Raw genomic sequence first — 11,433 nt, forward strand, 5'->3', positions numbered from 1 at the left:
GCTTCATCTCTGACCTGAAACGCTTTTGGAAAATAATTAGTCATGGCAGGAAGTTGTCATACAACAGAGAACGACTGTGTGTCCTGGGATTATAGAGGCCCTCAGATCAAATACTTTTTATTGTGAAAAGAATACTTTGAAAAACATGGTTTTCACCTGCATAGAACAGTGAAATCCATTTATGATTTTTTTTTCTTTCCTGTTTATTTCATCATTAAAGACCCAATAAAGGCAAGTATTTACCACTTTGGGAGAATGTTAGCACTGATGTTTAGCATTCAGAACAATCGCATAGATTCCATAAACAGAAATAGCTCCAGCATCCAACTGGAATAACAGAGTAGACATCTTAAAACCATCTTTTTTCACACATTATAAATTGTTACTCATGAGGCAGAAATATTCAGTATGAACTAGTATGTGATAGCAGTACGTACTTAGTTAACCATATTCTCTAGGAGGGTTTTTCAGTTACCTAAATTTTGTTCCTGCTTCATTTTTTTTTTAATTTAAAAAAGGAAGATAAGGGGAAATAAATCAGAAGATATATTTAAAGGAACTTTCTGCTACCGTCCAAAGATTTGGTCAGCCAAACTCCTAGACCTGCAAGCACTGTCCACCATAGTAGCCGCTAGCCACATGAGGCTGTCAAGTACTTGAGATATGACTAGTTCAAATTGAGACTTGCTAAAGTTTAAAATACATACTAGATTTTTGGAAACTGAACGTGGATGAAAAAGGGTATCTCAGTAATAATTTTTTATATTGATTAAAGTCTGAGGCAGTGAGCTTGGTGGTCCGCGGATCTGTCTCTTGCTTCAACAGTATTTGGACAGAACAGGCCCAGGGACGCCCTTTGCTCCAGCCTCCGACCAAGCTCCAACCTTTTTCCAGCCGCAGCCATCAGAACCAACCACTGAGCTATCCTCGGCCACCGGGACCAGCCAACACCATTTTTTGAGCTTAGCGCCTTATTACCGATCAACCATGAGCTCCCAGATTCGTCAGAATTATTCCACCGAGGTGGAGGTCACCGTCCACGGCCTGGTCAACCTGCATCTGCAGGCCTTCCACACCTACCTCTCTCTGGGTTCTTATTTCCACCGAGACGACGTGGCTCTGGAGAGCGTGGGCCACTTTTTCCACGAATTGGCCGAGGAGAAGCACGAGGGTGCCCAGACGTCTCTTGAAAATGCAAAGCCAGCGGGGCGGGCCCCTTCCTGGACGTGCAGAAGCTGCCCCAAGATGAGTGGGGTAAAACCCAGTACTCTGTGGAAGCTGCCCGCCAGACGCCCCGCTCCCTGACTTCCCGGAGAGCCGCGACCTGGCTGAGCAGCTGAAACTCACCGAGAAGATGAGGACCACATGACTCACCTCTGCAAGCTGGTTGGTCCCCAGGCTGGGCTGGGCGAGTTCTCTTCCAAACACTCACCCTCAAGCATGGCTACGGCCTTCTGGAGCCCAGCTGTTACCAACCTGGGTTCTTGGACTCTTTAATCAATAGAAATTGATAAGAGGCCAGAGGGGGAATTTAGGCAAGGCATTATTGGGATTGTGCTGCAGCATGAGGGAGCAAAAGCAAGTAACAGGTGCCCTCAGCTCGTTCCTGGGAATAGCGAGGGTGCGTTGCACTGGCCCCTTAAATGGGGTGAGGGTAGGGGTAGATCGGTGGGTGGGGCTGGAGGGGCGGCTTAGGTGGTCTGCCCATCCCTTTGGTGGTGCTGTGAGCAGGGATCATGCCGAGTATCCTGCTTTTGCTCCCCACACCTCAGAAGTGTCCGTTGGGTTTTGGCCTTTTTTGTACATAATTTGCCCCAACTGTGCATGCAGGCAGTTATTTTTCGTCCCTTATAGTTTCTTTGTATTCTGTTGCTGGAGGAGACATTTGTCCAGGTGCAAGCACTCCAGTAAAGGGTCCCAGGTCCCAGCCTGTCCCACGGTGGCCTCTGAGGAATCCTCTGGTGTTAAGGCTTCTGCCTGAAGCCCATCTCTGCAGCCACTAGGCAGCTTTGTAAGCACCCTGGAGCCCTCTCCCAAGCCTTGGGCCAAATGGGAACAGTAAAGCTTTTTGCAGCCGAAAAAAAAAAGGCTGAAAATATTTTAGATATAAGTTCAATAAATTGTATTATTAAAATGAATTTCACCTGTTTCTTGTTACTTTAAAAATGTGGTTACTAGAAGATTTAAAATTACCTATATAACTTGCATTATATTTCTATTGGACAACACTGTCCTGGGCTTTTACTTTGGGACATCATTGTTCCCAGTGAAACAACTGACCATTAATAACAGCCAGATCCTTAACCACAGAGTTAAAACTTAATTCAAAACACTTCTGAATGGATGAATTGTATGGTATGTGAATCAAAGTTAAGAAAATTATCCTAAATAAATTAGAAAACTCCTTTTTAATTTGCATACTGCTGCATTATATGTCATGGTGAAAAACTAAAAACCACCCAAATGTCCAAATAGAGGAGTGACTAAATAATTAATGGCATAGTTTCATCATAGAATTCAGATATTAAAATGAAGAGTGTAGGCAAACTCCTGACAGAGTTTGTAATATGAGAAAATTCCTGTTTTCTATGATTAAATGGAAAAAAAAAATCCAATATATGTTATTTGCATCAGACCACAACAGTTAAAAATGCCTAGAAAAAAAAAACTAGAGGGAAATACTAGCCCCAAAATATTAGTAATGTTTGGGCTGTGGGGTCTACGTGAAAACTTTTCCTCCTCACACTTTTATTTTCCATATTTTCTATAATCATCAATTTTAAAATGGAGAATATTTTATTAAAAATCCCAATAAATCCTAATTTTAAGCCCATTTTCACATTTTAATTTCCAAGAAAGGAGAGTAGAATAATAGACTTTTACAAAATTTAAAAACAGAAGTTGGAACAAAGGTAGAATTTCTGTTTGAAATCTTCAATAAGCCTTCAGTTAACCAAAACATTAATTATCCCAGTAGTTAAGTACCACTGTCCTTGTTATAGAGACATGAAGAACAGTTCACCAAACTGAGGTGAGAATGGAGTCAACTAAGGGCTGGCGCAGTGTTGTTGACTATTAACTTTACTGTTGATTGAGACCATGTAACACAAATTCCACCAACTATTTTCTTTTTTTTGGTAGTAGTATTATTAAATGCACTTATTTTTTACTTTTATTGAGGTGTAATTGATATATAGCACTGTATAAGGTTAAGGTGTTCAGCACAATGATTTGACTTATACATCGTGAAATGATTACAGTAAGTTTAGTTGACATCCATCGTCTCATAGATTTAGAAAAACAAATGTTTTTTTCCTTGTGATGAGAATTGTCAGGATCTACTCTCTTAACAACTTTCCTATATATGATTACAACAGTGTTAACTGTAGTCATCATGTTGTACATTACATCCCTAGCACTTATTTATCTTATGACTGGAATTTTGACCACCTTCCTCCAATTCCACCTCTCCCCACCCTTTATCAACTATTTCCATTTTCTTGAAGTTTTCTCTTCTTCCCATAGCTGATGACTGGAGAGAATAAAATTCCTTGCTCCTTCCCAAAGTGAACTTTTCTATGTTGCTCTCTTTCGGCTGCTAATTTGTCATATATTCACAAACATGTTCAAATCCCGCCCCCGCCTTTTCTAAAGAAGCCTTTCCTGGGCCTTCTTGCATTTAGGCTTCCACTTCAGGTTCTACTCTCTCTCTCCTCCCCCTAATTACCCACGGCCTCCATTTTCTTTCCCACTTAGCAGTCTGGGTAGCTGTGACCCTAGTAAAAGAGCTCTCCGTAATATTTATTATCTGCTCTCACCAAGCCCTGTGACCTCTCTTTGCAGTCTGCAGTAGGATTCTAGACAACTAGCACTCCCCTGCCCCGTTCAGGCTGCTGCCTCTGCCCTCAGTGCCTTGTCATCTACTGCCCATTAAAGATTTACCCAACCTTCAGCCCCAGCTGGTAACCCACTTCCTGCCAGAGATTTCTCAGATTTTGGCAGGCAAAAATAATTCTCACTCAGTCCTATGTGAGTGGAGGGCACGGGCTGGGTCTCATTCGCCTTGTTCCTACTTAGCAGAAAGTTTTCCACACAGTAGATAGTGCTTGATACATGCTCACAGCGTTGGAGGCGCTGAAAAGACAAGGGGTGCTGAGCTTTTTCATCTCCTCTTAGTGGTGTGCAGAGATTTTTCACAGCAGTTGGGGATTTCTGACTATCCCTAAAATAGAATTTTAGAGCTAAGAAAGAGCTGATCTACATTTCTCACTTATAGATGATGAACCCAAGGCCCAGTGGCATTGAGGCCAGACACATAGTTGGTCTCCAACAGAACCAGAACTAAAATGCAGGCCAGCTGGCTCCCAAGTCAAATCACTACTCACCTTTCCCTGCCTATCTTGTACTTTCTTTTTGTTGTTATTGTTGTCTTCTCTCATTTATAACCTTGTACGTATTAGGCATTCCACAAATATTTGCTATACAGACCAAGATTTCATGATCCTCACAATAATGTGAGTGATGAAGACAGGAATAACGTTATAAGACCCATTTTACAGACAAGGAAACTGAGGCACAGAATGGCTAAGAGGTAGTGCTTTGGGACAAGTTGTTTAAAAATCTCTCCAGGCCAGTGCTTTTCCCAGTCCATTCCATACTGGGGACAGGAGATTCAGCAGAGTCCATGCTTAGTGGCAGGAGGTAACAAAGAAGTAGGTTTTGGGAAGGTGGGTCTTCATTTTGTAATGGACACACCTCTCCCTTTAATCTTCATAGTGTTGCCGTGGTCAAAGACATGGGTGGATTTTTCTGTGAAGTGCTTCAGCTAACCGCCAAGGTCTCCTAGAAGTCGAGGGAAGCAGGGGAAAAAGGGAATAACTAGGAGTCTGACTCCCCCTTGTCACCCTCCAATACTCAAAAGTGTCAGTGTGTCCATGATGAACAGCTGAGGTTGCTCCACCTTCTTCTTCAGAGTTTCCTAAGGTTCCCAGAGGCAGCAGCTGCATCTCTCTCCTGCTCAGTTGAGAACTCCTTGTGGAGTTCCTACCTCAGTGTTCTCCGATGAACTTCTGTTTATAGCATTTACAATAGAAATGAACGATGAAGTTCTCAATATTGAGGGTCCTTTAGAGGCACGTTTAATAGAGAATGGGCTCCAGAACCATTCTACTGTTTTTGAATCGCACCTTGATCATCTCCTCTTTGGTGACTATGGGCAAATTTCTCAACATCTCTGTGCCTTAGTGTCTTCATTTGTAAAATGAGAGTAACAGTACCTTCCTTATAGGATTGTTGTAAGCATTAAATGATATAAAGGGTGTGAAGTGCTTAGAACAGTGTCTGGCATATGCATTCACACACACATATATACATATACACATACACATATAAAAGTGCTCATCAAATGTCCTACAGTATTTCTATCATCATAGAACCACATATTGCCTTCACAAGTAGTGAAATCTTAATTTCTTTTTCCTTTTTTTCCAATCTTGTACTTTAATTGCCTAAAACTTTCAGAACTGACTTTTTGTGTCCTCACTGAAGCCTCTCAAGAAGGAATAAAAATAATCTACTGTGGACACTACTGCCCTCCCTGGTTTGGGCACCCAAAATTTTAATTCACACTGAATATTCCTTTTGTAGCAAATAGGGTGACTAGCTGTCCTGATCTGCCTGGGACTAAGGAGTTTCCCAGGACGTGGGACTTTCAGGGCTGAAGGAAAAAGTCTCAGGGAAACTGGGACAATCGGTCATCCCAGTAACAAAAGTTCTACTAAACACTTTAGTCTACTACCTTATATAAATGACAGCCCTGTGAATAGGCATTCTCATTCCAATTCTACAGATAAGGAAAACCGAGGCATAAAGGCATTAAATGATTTGTCCAAGGACATGTAGATTATAAATGGCAGGGCAAGATTAAACCTTACATGTGTTTAACTATAAACTCATGATCATTCCACTACTTTCCAATGTGGAAGTGTGGGTGCTTTACAGCTGTTAACATCTGCACAGGGAAAGATAACCCTGTGAAAGACTTAGCTTAACAATTGATTTATTATGGGCTAGTTTCTTTGAGGTCTTGCTAATTTGCATGATTGACACATAGGAGAAGGAAAGCAGCTGCTTAAAATGCATAAATTATTTGAAAGTGATAATGAACCAGGTAAAATTTAACTTATGCAATCTCAGTCCATTTAGTCTTCCCTTCCTGGAGTGGGAGGTGGGGTGGATGAGAGACAAATATGACATGTATTTACATGTCTAGAAAATCTGAATCCAGTTAAGTTTACTAAGCTAAGTTTGAATCAAAGTAGTACACTACAGTCAAACTAGTATAGAAAAAAATTAGGAGAAATATTAGTAGTTTGATAGTAGTTGGATTAGTAATTTGATAAATTAGAGAGTTTGATAAATTAGAGCTTGGTTTTCTTCTTTTCTGTACTTTTGAGATCAATTTATTGATTCATCCTTTTCTTTCTTTAGGAAAAAGCAGTAATTATAATTAAATACTGTTTTAAAAATTAAATGCTTGAATTTTATATTTATAAAAAGATAATAACAGTCAAATGGTTTTTTAAAAAAAAGCATAACAGGCTATTCAGTGAAAAGTCTCCCTTCTACCCTCAAGCTACACCACAAAGTTGTTTCCCTCAACAGAACCAACCACAGATATTCATTCTGTGTATGTCCCTTTAGAGCTAATTAATCATACACAAGCAAGTACAAGTACAAGTTTATATTCCTCCTCCTTCCACAAAAATGGTAGCATGTGAAGGACATTATTCTGCACGTGAATATCCTTTTAAACACAGTAACACAACTGAGAGATCTTTCTCTATCAACACATAAAGACTTTCCTTATTCTGTTTTATGGCCACATAATATTCCACTCTATGAATCTGCCATATTTACTTAACTAGTTTCCTGTTGATGGTAAATACATCACTTAAGCAACTTTAAATTTATTGAATAAGTAATACATTCACATGTTCATTATATGTATATAAATAATTTATATATATAAAATATATGATATTTATATAAAGATATTTATATAAATAGCTTGCATTCATTAATATCTTCCATCCACCCCAGTACCCCCACCTCACCACAAATACACCCAGGTAAAAACGTTATTAGTTTTAGATATAGCTTTCAGAGTTTCCTTATTGATATAGAAGTAAATACAAATGTATGTGCTTAATTTTCTTCCGATTATATGTAAAAAGTAGACTAGTATATACAAAATATCCTGCAGTTTGCTTTGTCCACTCAATAAAATATCTTGGAGAATTTTTCATATCAGTACACAGCAAGCTTCCTCATCTTTTAACAATTTATTTAACAATTGCATAATCTCCTGTTGTGTGGATATACCATATTTTATTCAACTGGTCCTCTATTAATTAATGGTCATCAAATACTATTCTGCCTGTTCAAATGCCCTGTGGCTCAATGTCCTGTGACTATTGCCTGGCATAGAGAGAATCTGATAACTTAAGTTTACGATAAGTGCTCAACTGCTTCTTTACTTTCACTGAGTTTTTCACATTAAGGGTTAAATAGCCACACTGATCTATTTGTTATTCTGCACATGGCAGAAACTTCTTACCTTAAGCACCACAAATAGTCTCTCTGAATATCACTGAAACGCTGTTGCTATCACAATGAGGAATTACAGAAAATGTTGCAGCAATTATTACATTACTCTTCCCTATTGATTGAGCTGTTGCAGAAGATACCAGACGTGAGTGTTCCGAGGGTGCTGACAATACCTGAGGAATTTGTTCTTAATCATTTTTGTTTTTTGGGGTGTGGAGAGAGTGAAGCCTTCAATGTTCACTGATTTTTAAAATGTTCCCTGACCATGATCCAAAATGATAATGCCTAGTGATCCCTAATTAATTACTTCAAGAGCTAGAGTTTTACATCATTAAATAATACAGAATATGTACAAACCTGCTTTTAGTTTGTTTTGGTGGAAACAATTTGCATATCACATACCATATTATAAAGGCATAGTCAGCTTTTGGAAGGACCTCTGAGGGTTCCATGTAGATCCTATAGGGGTCTGAATGGTCCTTTCATATTGCTGGTGGTGTGTGAATGGATATGGAAGCATCCGCACCTGATGAGCCACTGCATGGGTGTTCCGCTTCTCATTGAGAATCACATTTGGCAAATTCTTGTCTTTCCTCGGAGGACCCTCAGGGGCTTTAATGAGAAACCGGTGTCTCTTCTTGGCACTGGGCTTCAGGCCCACACCACCCCACTCGCCCCAGCCGGGCAGAGGCAGGTCCACATCCTTCGGCTTACACGCCTCCACAGCTTCCCTCTTCTCTTTCAAGAAGTCTCTGATGACATCATCCCCAGCAAAAGCTTCCTTTATCATCTGCCTTTGATCTCTCTCTTCATCTTCCAACTCCTCTACTGTCGTGGGAACTGCCAAGGACTTCATGGAAGGAGATTTTGTGGTCAGGAGGCTCTGGAGATCAATCATTTGCTCCTTCCTTTTCTTCTCCTTGGGGACACCAAGATGATTACTTGGGTTCCTCTCCAACTGCTGCCCTTCTACCGCAGCTCTGGGAAGCTCCTTGTTTTGAAAACATCCTTCTTTGCCCCGCTCCTCCAGTTCATCCAGAGTTCGTGCTCTCTCCGGCCTCTGCAGCAACAGAGGCTCCTCTTCCTCCCCGGCAGGTTCCTCTCTCTTTCATCCAGATTCGTGCTCTCTCCGGCCTCTGCAGCAACAGAGGCTCCTCTTCCTCCCCGGCAGGTTCCTCTCTCTGGACCGCCAGAACTGTCCTCGTTGAACTCAGTTCTTGCTTTCTGGACTGATGGCTCTCCCTGTTGAGTTTCTGAGACAGTGCCCTCAATTCAGACAGCACCTCCTGGCTGCTAAGATCTTTTGCTTCTTGACTGCCCACCGGCTTGGCGATCTGGTTGAGCCCAGACTTTTGGCTAAGTGGTTGCCTTTCCCCAAATTCTTTCAACAGAATTTCCTCCGCCACCACTGGTCCTTCTTCCTCACTTTCAGGAGCCTCCTGGGCTGCAGGCTCTGCAAGTTCTTCAGGGTCCCCCTGGACCTCAGCCTCTTTTGTGTCACCTGAGTGATTCCTGAACATCCAGGGGTTCGGTCTGTCCGCCTTCACCTGCACCTCATTCACCACGTCAGGGACAAAGGGTTCACCCTCTTCCTCCGCACCTCCCTCCTCTTCCGCACTCTCGGAGGCCACCTGGATCTTCTGCATCAGCTCTTTGTTCCTGGCCAATTGTTCCTGCATAGCCTGGCGAGCCTCCAGGTCATATTTGGCCATAACTGCCTTTGACTTTGCCCATTTCCCACTGTTCTGGTGCTTAAGGCTCATTCGCTCCATCATTCTGGCCTTTTCGAGTTTTTCCAGTTCTTCCAATGCTGCAGCAGGATTGACCTTCCGCAGCTTCTCGAACTCTTTTAGGGCTTGCTTGGCCTTTCCTTTCTTCAGAAGTTTGTGATACTTTTTGCTTTTGATTTTCTTCTCTCTTCGAGCCCTGGCCTCATAGCAGGACTGCAGGGCCCGGGCCCTTTGAAGCTCTGCTCGGTGCATCTTCACCTCTTCCAGGCTCATGGCTTTGAGAGAGGCCCTTTCCATGGGAGTCAGTAAAGGGTCTGTCACTGGCTGCTTGTTCTTATGAAGGAGATTAAAAATCTCCTGCTCCAGGGGAGTTCTTGCCTTCCAGCCACTGACCACATGTTCGATGGGAGGAAAGATGGACTGCTGCTTGCTCAGGGGAAAACCCAGCTGCTCTGCTTGCTGGTTCTTCTGCACGACGGGATCCCATTTGGAGAGGACTCGTGAGGTTTTATTGAATGCCGCTTCTCTGTGGATCCGCTCAATCTCTTCTCTGTGAAGGGGTAACTCCACAGCCTTCTTCGATTAGTTTCTATTCAGCTGCTTTTTCACAGCAGCCAATGAGGATGAAGTTTTAACAGGCTCAAGCATATCTGAAAGGACCAGCTTTTCTCCTGATCCTTCAGAGCTGACACTGAACTCTGACACCTTCAGACTAGCCTCAGATCTCTCAGCCAATTTCCGCCTATTCTTTCCATCAAGTGAACTGATTGCTTCCAGAGGCTTTTGATGCTTTCTTTCTCCATCACTGTCCCCCTCATCTTCACTGGTGCTCAAGGGGTGCTCTCTTGGCAAATCCTCTAGTTCTTCCTGTTGGTTTAAAGCCAGAAGGCTGCTCTCCGCAGCCCGACTCGAGCTCATCTCACCAGCCTGCATCTCTCATGGGCCAGGAGCGGAAGTTGAAAGGCTCATTTATAATCCTTGATCTTCAGGAGAGGGGCCACATCTTCAGTTACTGTTTATCTTAGGCAGAGATTACATACTTGATGAATAAGTGAATTGATGAATGAATGAATAAATAAATAAATTAGAATAATGCCAGGGTCCAAAAACTCCTGACAAATTACAACATTTACAATATTTTCAATGGGATAATAGAAAGCCACAGATGTAAATGTCTCATGGTTGAGTGATGAATCTAAAAATAAGACAAAAGAGTTCTTCAGTATTTAAGGAAAAAAATGGTAAACGTCATCTATAAATTTCCTGCCTTTATAAAAATGCAGACTTTTGATTAAATATGAAACAAAAGATATGTCTCATGACCGTATTACTCACTATGACATAATTTCATCAAGAGGCAGTGAGTGAACATGTCATTAGTAATATTCAAACAAAACAAAACCTAAGCTAGAATCCTGAAGTCAGTATAGTTGAGGTCAAACACACTAATCCTTCCCCTAATTTTTGCCGTTTTATTATTTTAGGAGCAAAGATAGAAACAAACAGAAAACCCTGTATTTTCAGGTGTGCTATTAGCTCATTTACTTTATTATCTGAAGATCCTATAAAGTAATATTTTATTCTGAGTCTTGCAAGCAATTTGAAATTAAACATTTTTCTTGCACCTGTAAAAATGTGTAGATGATGAAACAGGCAGCATGATGATCGCTTTACAGAGAAGCATTTCCTTCATCATCTTCAAGGTTATTCAGATTTATGACCTAATCACCCGTGGCCCTTTAACAGGATGCATTTGAATCGGATTAAAAAGAAAAACAAATATCAGTATGGATTTATTAATAAAATGTGCCTGACCTTTTCACTTATCTACCTCTTTCAACATAATGTGAGTTTCAACTCACAATCAAAGAAAGGAGTTTCTGGGAATTTAATCTTGAATGTTTCAGCTTCACAGTTGCTTCAGGAGTTCCTGCCTGCGTATTGGTGTGTGTGGATCGTGGAGGGCTATCTGTTTCCTCCTTTCTCTTTGGGGTTTAATTACTTCACCTACATCCTAATTCAGGTAACTCATAAAGCTTAGCCTTTGTTGTAGGTCCAACAGCTGTCTTATGTCAGTAGCAAGTAAAATGTTCAC

General features: G+C 41.3%; 2 pseudogenes; one reads left to right on the forward strand and one right to left on the reverse strand.

Moving 5' to 3' along the window:
- LOC103073570 (ferritin light chain pseudogene) overlaps window positions 1–1,340 on the forward strand; it is a 15,989-nt pseudogene extending 14,649 nt beyond the window's left edge.
- Window positions 1,341–8,014: 6,674 nt separating this feature from the next.
- On the reverse strand, window positions 8,015–10,256 carry LOC103073844 (U3 small nucleolar RNA-associated protein 14 homolog A pseudogene; annotated as a pseudogene).
- Window positions 10,257–11,433: the final 1,177 nt, after the last annotated feature.

Source organism: Lipotes vexillifer, unplaced genomic scaffold (genome assembly GCF_000442215.2).
Source record: "Lipotes vexillifer unplaced genomic scaffold, Lipotes_vexillifer_v1.1 scaffold645, whole genome shotgun sequence".
NCBI classification, from domain to species: Eukaryota; Metazoa; Chordata; class Mammalia; order Artiodactyla; family Lipotidae; genus Lipotes; species Lipotes vexillifer.